Genomic DNA, 14,136 nt, shown 5'->3' on the forward strand with positions numbered 1-14,136 from the left:
ATTTAAGGATTACTTTATTTCGTTTCTGTATTATTATATGGACTTCCAAGTGAGGCGGCGATCCAGGTGAAACTTAATACAATCACAGTGTGGCAAGACATTATTGCCTAGTTGTACTGGAGGGATTCCAACAGATTCCTCCTCTAATTTATTAATTAATATTATCTAATATTGTCAGTATAGTTCCAGAAAGGCGTATCTAATTTTTTTAGTAATAACCAATCCATCAATTGTACTCTAGCCAAGCCATTTTCATTGCATTATGTTAATTACAATTATCTAATTGGATAAAATTGATTATTTCAATGATAAACTGATATTCCAAAGTGTGATTTCTTTAACCTAAGTGGCTTAAGATTATTAAAAATATTGATTTCAATATAAAATTGCAACTTTTGAAAGGATCCCAATTATTTTGTTTTAATTACATTTAATTATTTAGCAACTTGCTGACCCTACAGACGCTGTTCTGCCTATAAAAAATGATAAGGATTAATATCGTATTTGTGCAAACGGCTTTTACAATAAAATTCCAAATTCAAATATTTTTATTCAAAATAGGATGTGACATCACTTATTGAAAGTCAAAAACTACCACCCATTCCAAAATGAATGCCTCAGACCTGAGAAGAATGGGCGCAACAAACTCAGCGGGCTTTTTTTTTCCATCGAATAAATATGTTTACAAAGTAATATTTTACAATTAAACTTATTATTTAATAGCCTGAGGGCGGTCACTCCATTCCCAGAAATTTATGTTATAGTAACCTTTACCACACAAACGTTTTTTAACAATTCTTTTGAATAACGTTATACTTTTGTTTTGAACATTTTCTGGGATCTTGTTGTAAAAGCATATACATCGCCCCACAAAAGACTTAATAACTCGACTTAGCCGAGTAGTAGGCATTATAAGTTTATGTCTGTTCCTGGTGTTAACATTATGGTTATGACAGTTTCTGGCAAATTGACTTATGTGCCTATGACCATACATTACATTATCAAGAATATATTGAGAAGCAACAGTACTGCTTTATAATTGCCAATTTTGAAAATAATAAAATGGATATAGTATGTTATCTTTAAGAGAAAGACATTTGCCATCGCGGACTTTTCGGTAGACCTATAACCTATATATATAAGATACACAATTCCACCGTACATTATTTTGTTATATCTCAAAGGGTTTTAACAGTGTTTTCGTTCAAAGCTCCCAGACGGCTTATTTTTTCCGACATCTCCAATAAATTTCGTTAATACATACGAAAATGTAACAATAACTTAACAAATAACGTACTAAAACCTTCCTCGAGAACCACGCTAACCATTGGTCAAAACATTGTGAAGATAGGTGCAGTGGTATTTGAGTTTATCGCAAACAGACAGACGCGGCAGAGGACTTTTTTTATAATAAGTAGTGATTCAAGTTTAATTTAATTATATTAGGTTTAAATAGACTATTAAGCTGGATTAGACAATAATTTAATCATTAATAATTAAATCTTAGTAATAAGAAAATATAACTAACGATTATAAGGTTTGTTTTTATGAACCCACTTGATTAATATTACTAGACTTTGTCGCTACTTTTTACAGTCATACGTGCCAATATGGATCTTGAGCTGTGAGTGATTTCACACGAGGTAGGTACAGTAGAACTGAACAGAACGCTTCGCCAATAAGAATCCATAATTATTTGACTTCTCTGTAATATTATTACATTTTTATTTTTGTTTCAATCAGTGTTAACATAAACGTTCGGTTAATATTACTCCAAATAACATAATTTTTGTTTCCAAAGATGCAGAAAAGAAAATTACATCGGGTGATAGTGTTAATTTTTTTTAAGTCATCAATTATTATTAATTAATAAATATTTTAACCTTTAAATACGACTCGTACGCCCTGATCACCCCCCATATGGTCAAGGTCACCAGCGTGTAGTAACGCCTTAAATAATTTCGGTGAGACAAAGCCAAGCAACTCTCAAGTTTGAATCAACAATTGTTATTTAAAATAATGATCGTGACAATAATATTAATTGCTTCTTCATAAAGCAGTTTCTGCTATTGTGTTGGTCCTAATACGAATCATTGAAAATTTTCTTCGGTGTACTTTTTGATACTAGTTGATAACCACGGTCTCTTCAGGAAAGTGTAGGTTACTAAGAGACTAATTTACACGAGAAAATATTTAATTGTTGTGGCAATATAGTCAAATTGTTTGTATTCGTACATAAGCAATTTCATAAATATTACGGCGCTTATTTCTGCCGTGAAGCAGTAATGTGTAAGCATTATCATGTTTCGGTCTGAAAGGCGCCGAAGCTAAAGAAATTACTGGCCTTATAAATGAGACTTAACCTCTTATGTATCAAAGCGACGCGCGAAATTGTAGTGCCGCTCAGAATTTTTGGGTTTTTTGGTTCATTATTTATTTAGAGAGAAAGCTACATTCAAATTCTTTATTTCTAGTTAGATAAAATATTGAGACAAAAAATAATAGATGTTACGGATTGAAGTTTAACCCCCGACTCAGGGATTATATCTAATTTAAAGCCTAACCTATATCTGTGTCTGTCTGTGGCATCATAATAGCTCCAAAATTAATAGACCGATTCCGATGCGATTTATTATTATTGAATGCTGGTGAGATGGAAACGTTAATTCTTGTTTTGTTAGTTATATCACTGCTGCAATAGTAAACGGCCGAGGTTATTTCAACTTACTCATATATACGCCTAATAAAGCTTATCAATATAAAATTATATACTTAATTACGGTTCCAGAACAAATTTAGTTAAAGGTACCTAAAAAATTTTTCGAGGACCCCTAACTAATGAATATTTATATGTTCCTAATTCAAGAAAATGCAATCTGTATCATTTTGCGTTCCACGAAAAAAAAAACCCAAATTAAATATCATTAATAAATCCAATACTATTAATATTATGCCAAAATATATTTTATATCATGTTTTTTTTTAATACATACATAAGTACTTTCATTTATTATGGATTGATAATATCTATGTAAACTGCGGGCCATAACTTTGTGTTTGTAAAAAAATAAAATTAATATTATATATAAGTTTATAAGATGGTAAATATATTCGTAAAGTTTTTGCTACCAGCTATAAAACAACATAATAATTCAAGTAATCAAAAATGTAGAAACCAATAAAACTACGAGAGACAATAAAATATTCGATACAAACAGTAAAAATTATTTTCAATTGTATCTCTATAGGTAGGTACTCAAAAGATTATCTAATCTTATCAATAAGTATTTTATGATTAATATATTTTGTACATATTACCTTCATATAGGTGACGTTTTAAAAAGACTACTACCGGTTTCAATCCAATGTATTTACTCATTCGATTCCCTGATCATGAAAAAATTATGAAGTTCGGGATTGTAATGATAAAAAATTATAAACTTGTCAAACACAAAAAAAAAACATTTAAATGTCATATTTTATATTGTAGGTATATTACACGCAATACGATTTATGAAGGACTAATAATATTCATCGCAAAAATTATATCAAATGTTCAATGCAAGTTAATAATAACATCTATTGTAACAAAAAGGACGTTAAGGATATGACAATGAATTAACAAGTCTGTTTATATAAATAATTAGTAATAAATTAGGTATATTTTACCTCTATTTGATAAGAAACAATTCGGCCACAGCTGAAATAATTAAATCCACTACAACACAACACTCCGGCGACTTGTGCCGTGCTCGAACACGCGCATATAACTCGAGCGTTGATCGCAGACTGAGTTTTGTATCAATCGTAATTTAGTTCGTCGTTGAATTTTAAGCTGTGTTGTGCGTATGCGCAACGCGGGGATGCGGCCACTGTCGAATAATGATAGCCTTCATGCGATTTCAAAATATTTATATTTCGTGGTAAAATTATTGTTTGAATAAGATTCAGAATACCTAGATGACCTTTTAATATTCACATTTGATATCGTGTCTAAAATGAATGCAACGGCAAAATAATTTGTATACAGACGCTATCATTTGTTGATGTGCAAATGATGAGAAAGACCTTTTAACAGGTTTGGTGACAAGAAATTTATTTTATTTTATTTACATTAGGGAGTGACAATAAATACTTGCTAAACGTTTTGAAGCTTCATCAGTTCGTAAAGGGCTTTGACATGGGGACAAGATCTGATAAGAAACTCCAAGCCCATCTTTTAAACTATGGATTAATAATTACTTAGGCTACATGAAAGCCAGTCAAGAACCATGCATCATTATTTTCTTTATAATTCAAATTCAAATTCAAATATTTTTATTCAAAATAGAATTTAAAATCACTTATTGAACGTCAAAATCTACCACCCATTCAAAAAAGACTGCCTCAGACCTGAGAAGAATGGGCGCAAGAAACTCAGCGGGCTTTTTTTTTAATATAAAATATGGATTACAATGTAATATCGTACAATAAACATTTATAATTAAAGAGCCTGAGGGTGTTCGCTTTATTCCCAGTCCGTGGTGTCATTAAGAAAATCGTTTATGCTATAATAACCTTTCCCACACAAACGTTTTTTAACAATTCTTTTAAATTTCGTAACACATTTGTTTTGTACATTTTCTGGGATCATATTGTAGAAGCATATACATCGCCCAACAAAAGACTTACTAACTCGACCCAACCGAGTAGTAGGCAGAACAAGTTTATGTTTGTTCCTCGTGTTAACATTATGAATGTCATGAAAATTCCTCAATGTGCTTATGAACATACAAAACATTATCGAAAATGTATTGAGAAGCAACAGTCAAAATGTTTATTTCTTTAAATTTTTCCCTTAATGATTCTTTAGGACCTAGGTTATAAATCGCGCGAATAGCCCTCTTCTGCAGCACAAAGATAGTATTAATATCGGCTGCACTGCCCCATAACAATATACCATAGGACATAATACTATGAAAATAACTAGAGTATACTAATCTCGCCGTATCTTTGTCAGTTAACCGTCTAATTTTGTTAACCGCATATGCTGCAGAACTAAGCCTATTCGCCAATCCTTCAATATGGGGGCCCCACTGCAATTTGGAATCAAGAGTAATGCAAAGAAATATAGCAGATTCCACTGGTTTTACCACCTCTCCATTTAATAAAATATTCGCATCTACATTTTTGACATTTGGCGCGGTAAATTTAATATATTTGGTTTTATGAATATTTAACAATAAGTTATTGGCGCTAAACCAGTACACGATGTCAGATAGAGCATTGTTTACTTCGTCATACAAAACTTGACTTCGTTTCACTTTGAATATAAGTGAAGTGTCATCCGCAAACAATACCACCTTGTGTTTATTTTCTACAAGGTTAGGTAGACCATTTATATAAATTAGGAAGAGGAAGGGTCCAAGAATAGACCCTTGTGGTACCCCCATACTAAGAGGAGTCTACGATAATCTACGATAACCTTCTTTATTCAGGGTAACAGGTTAAGTCGCCTTATTCCCGTATTCCTTTTACGTACAATATTGGTTATTGAGGTCATAAAGAATCTTACTTTACATGTAAAAATAAAATAATATTAATAATAGGTAAGCCACATTTCAAAATATTTAAAGTGATAGCCGAATATCGGGTGGTTTTTTTTTTATAAAAATTTTAAGTGGGAGCAGTGGGAGGCTCCTTTTGCACAGGATGCCGGCTAGATTATGGGTACCACAACGGCGCCTATTTCTGCCGTGACGCAGTAATGTGTAAGCGCGTAGCTAGTGAAATTACTGGGCAAATGAGACTTAATATCTTATGTCTCAAGGTGACGAGCGAAGCGCCGCTCAGAGTTTTTGAGTTTTTTCAAGAATCCTGAGCGGCACTGCATTGTAATGGGCAGGGCGTATCAATTACCATCAGCTGAATGTCCTGCTCGTCTCATCCCTTATTTTTATCAAAAAAAAAGTCCAAATATCTCGAAAATGATTAAATTTAGGATAGATTGTTTCATAGTCAAGTCAGTCAGAAACCATGTAAACTATGAGCCCTTAACTTGAATAGGTCGACTTAACCTCGTATATTTCTTGAATCTATGCTCAGTGAGCCCTAATATAGTCTGTTATCCAGTGTAAAATTGAATACTAACTCATATGAAGGAGCCCTTAAACTTAGCTAAGCTATTGAACAGCACGTACAGTTTAAAATACAGTATATATAGAATGACGTTGGTGGCTTGAGCACGGGGACGGGCGCTGGTGTAGGACGCGACTTGCATCGATACTCTGACTCCTTCTCATGTCCAAGTTACGTCAGTTGGTGCTGGGGCTGCTGCTTCGACTGCCAGCAACAAGCATCGCAAATATGTCGGTCTCCGTGAATCTTACATCTTTGTGCCATTTGGTGTCGAGGCACTTGTCTTGGGACATCTTCGCGCCTCAATAAGGCTACTGGATCAGCCTAGCTATCCAACGCGGTAATGCTGTCAGTATTCTTAGTAAGCTTCCCCTTAATGATAGTTTTCATTTTATGTAATCATAGTATTGGAAGTATAGTTTTTCAATAAAGCTCAACCTTTCCCGAAGTGGTACTAAATGGTACACAAGTATATATGAAAAATACCCTAAGCGAATAAGTGATTCTTTTTGTTTGTTAGAATTGGTGCTACGCCCGAATTATATTTATTTTGTTAATATTAACTACATAGTCTTCATTATTAACTTGCCTTGAAGAATGACTTTTTAGCATCAGAAAATAATTTTGATGGAAAATGCATTTTGCTAACATAGACTGCTATAGTGGTACGAAGAAAAAATGTTTCATCATAATTACAATACGGACCTGCGTCAAAGAGTAGAACACGACCTTATTGGGACTTGTCACCATGATAACTATGATGTAATTATTCCAAGACTCAGATTTTCCACAGTACAACTGTGTGTTTACAACTTAAGAATAGAAGTAGGCGTTACTTTGCGGAAATCCATAATTATCCAAATGTTTTGAGTTTTCTTTAGTGTTAATTCCGCCAATATTTGTCTTTAAAAAATTCGACACATGGTTCGCCTCTACACGAGGCATCTTCAGGACATTGTTGACTCGTCAAAATCTGGCATGAGACTGAATCAAATTGACTCGTCCCATGAAATAACTCGCTGTAATTGGTCGGCTGTTGTGACGTATTACCCACGGAAGAGATACGTAACAATGGTGAAGAGACCAAATTTGTTTGTTCATTTCACACTTCGCGAAACATTTCATTGACACCGGTCACTCACTCGGAAACAATAATAATTTTAATATTTTACATACCTGTGAAGGTTTAAAGACGAATATTGGCGGAATTAACACTAAAGAAAACTCAAAACATTTGGATATATATTGGAATATTTGTGCTCTATTTATCATTTTATTTAGACTTGCTCGACAGTTCACACTCAATAGCGTGTAAGAACTTTACTAAGGTACATGTTAAAGGTATAGTTTCACTTGGTAGAGCAAGATATTAAAGCTGTAGAAATATTATATTTTCATATATTATATATCGCTAACTTTGGGCTTTATGAGAAAACTTATGGGCGCTCAGAGGGCAATGGAGAGGGCTATGCTCAGAGTTTCTCTGCGAGATCTAATCAGAAATAAGGAGGTCCGTGGTTGAACCAAAGTTACCGACATAGCACAAATGATTGCGAAACTGTAGTGGCAGTGGGCAGGGCACATAGTTGGACGGACAGATGGCCGTTGGGGCAGTGAAGTCCTCGAATGGCGACCACGTACCGGAAGACGCAGTGTTGGTAGGCCCCCATGAGATGGATCGACGATCTGGTCAAGATCGCCAGAATACGTTGGATGAGGGCGGACCGAACGTCGTGCAAATCTTTGGTGGAGGCCTTTGTCCAGCAGTGGACATCTTCTGGCTGATGATGATGATATGTGACTTGCTTATAATTAATTATTAGGCTTCCGAACGTAGAACTGAAAAAATTATTATGAAATTTCTCAAGAAGGAAGAGCGTAAAAGGAACTTAAATTACCGAATGTAATAAATAGAAGCTTACAATTTTACATTTGCAGATGGAAAGTAAACATGTTGCACCTATACCTATAGAAATTTGAAACTAAAACTTACTTTAGATATTATTAAGTAATTAAAAACCTCAGATTTACATGATTATTTGAACACGAGCCCTGTAGTAGGAAGCCGCCGGGGCATAAAAAGAATAGGGAAGTCCCAAGCTCGAGGGTGTCGTAAAAGGCGACTTAGGGCAGTCACCAGTGGGAGGCTCTTTTGCACAGGATGCCGCTAGTTTATAGGTTCCATATCGGCGCCTTTTGTTTGCGGTGAACCAGTAATGTGTAAACATTATTGTGTTCCGATCTGAAGGGCGCCGTAGCTAGTGAAACTATTAGGCAAATGTCTCTAGGTGACGAGCGCAATTGTAGTGCCGCTCAGAAATTTTGGGGTTTTCAAGAATCCTGAGCGGCACTGCACGTCTCGTCCTTTATTTTCATAAAAAAGTACCAAGCGCCGCGCCGATTGCAATGAAATATTTTCACTCTTTTTGCCTTTTATCCTTACCGGGATCACAGGGATAATTAAAATATATCGTTGTACTTACCAACGACGAAATTGAGCCATTAAAAATAATTACTTTTGATGCTTAGTATATTTAATTCCATTTCAAACATATGCATGACAATTCATCTATGGGATGACATATTTACTAATATTTTTACATTATTACTTGATTCAATGTCACTTATTATTTTAATTAGTGTTTTTATTACAATGTATGTGTAATTAAAGATAAATAGATATTTAGAAATATATCAAATCTGGATTCTAAGTTATCTTGTATAACATCAGTTTCATCAATTTTAAAAAGGATCACGCTACAGGGGTGCTTTGTAAGTATGCATTGTTCGTTGGGGATGGTGGATGTTGAGCCCAGGTAGAATCCCAAACGAAACCTCAGACTGCAAGAAATGGCCGGATATTGTTCGATCACGGAATGCAAAATACAGATATAATGTGTTCCTATTTATTTATTTAATTCCCTTTGGATTTTTTTATTTTATCTTATTTATACACAAAATATATTTTACAATTTTACTCATATGTGAGTACAAACATAAACCCATTCGGGTTTTACCGTGTACTGCATCGACGCATAAATAATTTATTAAGATAAAATAAAAAATATACGAAACTACATAATATCAGTTCTTAAGACTTATTATAATATATCTTCTAAAATATTTTTATTAGAATTTTACAAACTTATTCGCCTCATTTGTCGTATCACCGCTTTTCGATAACACTTCCTTTAAAGCCTCGCCTAGTATGAGAATCCTAGGTCTCGATATCTCGATTGCCAATTCCGCAGTTATTTGGAAGGCAAAACCAAATTGGCTTCGAAGATAGAGACGGGCGTTACAAATAGAGCACGGCTATACTTCAAGACTTCTACATTCTAGCGCTCTACAAACCGCAAGTCAAGCAACATATGGAGTATTGCTGTCACCTCTGATCTGGTGCACCTCAGTTTAAAGGTCGAACCATTTGACCGCGTGCAACGCGGAGCTGCTCGAATTATCGGGGACAAAGTGCTCTGTGAACGGCTAGATTACGTGGTGTTGCGTAGAGACTTCGCTTCATTGTTTGTCTTCTACCGCATTTATCAAGGGGACTGTTGAGAAGAGCTGTTTTGACCTGATGCCTGCCACCGGAATCCAACTTCGCACGACACGCCATAAATTAGGATATCATCCCCACTGTCTGATGAGTGGCGTTTCTCCAAAGTTTTCCAGGAACTTTCTTCGGCATATAACCGAGCTGTGGAATGAGCTTCCTTGTGCGGTGTTTCCGGGACGATTCTACCTTTCTACCTTCTTCTCCTCCTAGCGTCCTCCTCCTCCAGGTAACCCGTACGTTGATTTTTTCGTTTGCCTTCCTCTTCCATTAATAAAAGTAAGTTAAGTGCGTAATAAGCGTGAAAATTATATCGCGATATGAGTTATGAAGCTCGTGTTTTTGTTGTCGATTAGAAAACTTGATAACCGTGCGAGTTTCGAGCAGCGACCCTAACCGTATTGTTATGATATAATACTTATTGTTTCAGCTAATTCTCATCGCTTTCTGTTCATGCGATTATGTTATCAACATGTGAACTTGCTATCTTTTTATGTTCCACTAACTTTTCCCCGTGACTTTCAATGATGATATTAAGAATCTTTTTATTTAATGCAAGATTTTTTATTTCAGGTTGGCTTGTAATGTTCGGTTCGTTATTAATAAATTGTAATGTTAGTATTATTTTTAAGCTATTGCATAGCTTCTATCGCGGGCCTTAAGCGTGGAGACCGAATCCAGAAATTCCGTAACGAAAATAACCTAACACCCCACTTACTAGATGTATATAGATATTTCGCCATAGTCATATAGAAATAAATAATTATAATTGCATAAGTTGATAAAAAATGCTATGCAATAGCTTTACCGCGGCAGTCCCCGAGTGCCACACGTCTTTTTTTTTTATATAATCCTTCTTGGGGATTTAAGTAGAGGGATCCATTGATAACTTTTAATAAACTATGATTTAGCTTCAGTTAAATCATTAAAACAAAATTAAACAGATATAACATATTATTATCTAATATATAAGGGTCAGCTAGTACATTATAAAATACCCTCACACTCTTTTACCACCCAGGGACATCAAGAAGCACCTTACTGTAGAACTATATTGTTTTCAAAGAAAAATGTTTTCGAAGTGGATAAAAGTCTTGATAAACAAAATTTTATGAACGATGCGGGATTTGAACCCACGATATCCGGCGTTCCGTGCCGGTGTCCTAATCAACTGAGCTAACCGTTCGAGTACTGCCTCGTTATAAAATTCTGTTTGCTTTTTGTTCAACTCTCAGGTTGTGGAATCCCGCATCGTTCATAAAATTTTGTTTATCAAAATTTATTTGTGTATTAATCCTAGAAGTGAGGGTTATCACTTTAAAAACATAAAATATTGTTTGGATAAAAGTCTACAGTTCCCAAATATTATAAGAGAGTTAATGAATAAAAGCAAACTACTTTTATTCATTTCATGATTATTTTCAAATAAAAAATCGACACGTATTTTTTAATAAACATATTTAATGTTATATTACGGTACCTTACAAGTTATGCGTTATGCATATAATACGGTAAACATGTACTTTAGTATTAATATAACTTTGGGGAAAATCACATGATAATGATGATCAAAATAGATCTATAAGAAAATGTATGCCTCAGACGAGAAGAACGGGCGAAAGAAACTCAGGGCTTCTTCTTTTTTTTGTATCAAAATTGTAACTAGAAAATTTATAATTTAAATAGCTTGACGATGGTCGGTCCCGTGATCTGTGATACGATTTAAGAAAGTCTATTATAGTTATACTTCTTTTAACAATTCTTTTGAATTTCGTAATATATTTGAACATTTCTGTCGTATATTTGACGTAGGACGTATATTCCTGACGTCATGTTGTTACTCGTAAATCAATTAACACATGAAATTCTATTCAAGAATTTGCCACATTATAGGAAAATAATTGTCTATATATCGTAGATTGTGTACTTTTTTTGTGTACTACCAAATATTAGTAAACATACTAATAACCCATATTTCTATTTGTTTTTATAAAAATGAGACGAGTAGGACGTTCAGCTGATGGTAATAGATACGTCCTGCCCATTACAATGCAGTCCCACTCAGGATTCTGGAAAAATCCAAAAATTCTGAGCGGCACTACAACTGCGCTCGTCACCTTGAGACATAAGATTTTAGGTCTCATTTGACCAATAATGTCACTAGCTACAGCGCCCTTCAAAGCGAAATACAATAATGCATACATATTACTGCTTCACGGCAGAAATATGCACCGCGGAGCCTCCCACTGGTAAAATGTGGTAAAATATGTCTACACGTCTGTTTACAAGACTTGCGTGTGTTCGACCCTGACCTAGCATTAGCCGCGGCGCCAACTCCGGTTACTGGTTACCTGACGGCTGACCAAATCATTACCAGCTCGCTCATTTGCGGTCATCTACGAGACATTGTACTCTTATGTAGGGTACGGATCATTCAGTTATAGCACTTCTCTGAAATTTGACCTCTCGATGATTTAGGGCCTGACTGCAATAATTATTTTGCGTATTACAATTTTCTACAGGTTTTTTTTTATGAAATAGGAGGACAAACGAGCGTACGGGTCACCTGTTGTTAAGTGATCACCACCGCCCACAATCTCTTGCAACACGAGAGGAATCACAGGAGCGTTGCCGGCCTTTAAGGAAGGTGTACGCGCTTTTTTTTAAGGTACCCATGTCGTATCGTCCCGGAAACACCGCACAAGGAAGTTCATTCCAACGCTTTGTAGTACGTGGAAGAAAGCTCCTTGAAAACCGCACTGTGGAGGACCGCCACACATCCAGATGGTGGGGATTATATCCTAACTTGTGGCGTGTCGTGCGAAGGTGGAATTCGGCGGCAGGAATCATGTTTGATTTCCAAGAAATAATAAGTTAAGTTAGATATATAAGTAAAATAAATGAATGAGCAAAGGTGATAAAACAAGCAGGACTCTCACCCTATAGCAGGTTATATACTCTGCCCTCGTAATGCAGTGCCGCAGGATTTTTTAATTGAACCTCTGAGACATAATAAGCCTGTTTATTTGACAAGCAATGCCGCAATAATACTGACACATTGCTAATTCCCGGCAGAAGGAGACACAACTGTGGCCAAACTAGGCATTATGTTCCAAGCAGCCTCCAAATTATTATAATAATAATAATAAAAGCCTTGTTGATAATAAAATTCATTGACCATACATTTTAACTTTTATACTATTTATTACACAGGTTTTCTTAAATCTATTAAAAAGTAAAATTAATTAAAATTATATCAATGTAGAGCAACTACTTTATTGGTATATCTTTCGACACAACGCTCCCCAAGAGAACAAGATAGAGATAAGTGGAAGAAACTGTTCTTCATTTGTGTTCTTCATTCTCCATCCTGTTGGTAAATCGTCCTCCCATCTTTTAATTTGACGTGCTCTTTGTCGTTAAATTATAACTAAAAAGCAAATTAGTACATTGTTCACTAATTGGAGAATGGAATCAATTCAGGCGTAGTTGATGTCTTCAACTCACTCGAGTGTATAGTATAGTATAGTGCTTCATACTACTATTAGTTACCTACGTGTGAAACAAATTAATACACAAATTACAAATTTAAATTTTTAAGTATGTAACAAATAAACTATAATTTGTATAGCATTTACTAAATATAACTGGCCAGCTACATTTTTCGTCAAACAATAGTAGATTTTACAACGAGTGCACAAAGCGAACCATTTTTATCCGAGACCTTTAGGCTGATAGTGATGTCGAGAATAAATGGTTTTGTGGACGAGTTATAAACTCTGCTTTACATTTCGATTGCTAGAAAATATAACAGTAGTATTACATAACATTTCTTTAATTAATATTCAAAGTAAAATATGTACAGTTCTGAATACTGAAGGAAATTGTTTTTCCCGGCATATTAACGATATTTTTCAGAATTTTTGAAGATGACATATTGTGAGAAGATGGCATATTATAAGAAGATGGCTCTGACGATATTTAGAAAATTATCGTAAACTTTGAGATATTTTTCCCGAGACTTTGCCGGTAATATCTGTTGCACAACTCTCAGTGCATTAATTTCCATAAGCGTATTGGGTGAGAGTGCTAAATCCTCTTGTTGACTGGACATTTCTAACAATTTTAGCAAATTTGAAGAAATTAAAAAACGCAAGAAAAAACAAGACCTGTTTCCCGCCGCTTTTTTTTTTAATCTTACGACATTGATATTAGGCTTGGGCTCCAGACCTATACAGCCTACTATTAAAATTAATTTTGTAATATATATTTCTTAATTAATTAAATAACCTACCGTATTTTTATTTAAATTTTATATCTTTTATGTCTTAAAAACCACATGAGGCAAATACATTAAATTAAATATTATAAAATAACAAATTCTATCCCTGAACTTTTTATTGTGTTTGGCTGTATGGCTCATTTTCTTTGCCTTAATTTAGATACATTTATGAGTAGTTACG

General features: G+C 34.6%; 1 protein-coding gene across 2 annotated transcripts in view; it reads right to left on the reverse strand.

The window, feature by feature from the left end:
• Positions 1–14,136, reverse strand: part of LOC126967039 (GAS2-like protein pickled eggs) — a 225,894-nt gene that overhangs the window by 110,058 nt on the left and 101,700 nt on the right. The window contains exon 1 of one of the 2 annotated variants that reach the window (XM_050811349.1): positions 3,670–3,809. The exons of the other annotated variant lie outside the window; for it this stretch is intronic. The gene's annotated coding sequence lies outside the window, so the exon portion shown is untranslated. Of the gene's footprint in view, positions 1–3,669; positions 3,810–14,136 lie in introns of those variants that run through there. 2 annotated transcript variants of the gene reach the window in all.

The sequence above is a fragment of the Leptidea sinapis genome, chromosome 12 (assembly GCF_905404315.1).
Source record: "Leptidea sinapis chromosome 12, ilLepSina1.1, whole genome shotgun sequence".
NCBI lineage: Eukaryota > Metazoa > Arthropoda > Insecta > Lepidoptera > Pieridae > Leptidea > Leptidea sinapis.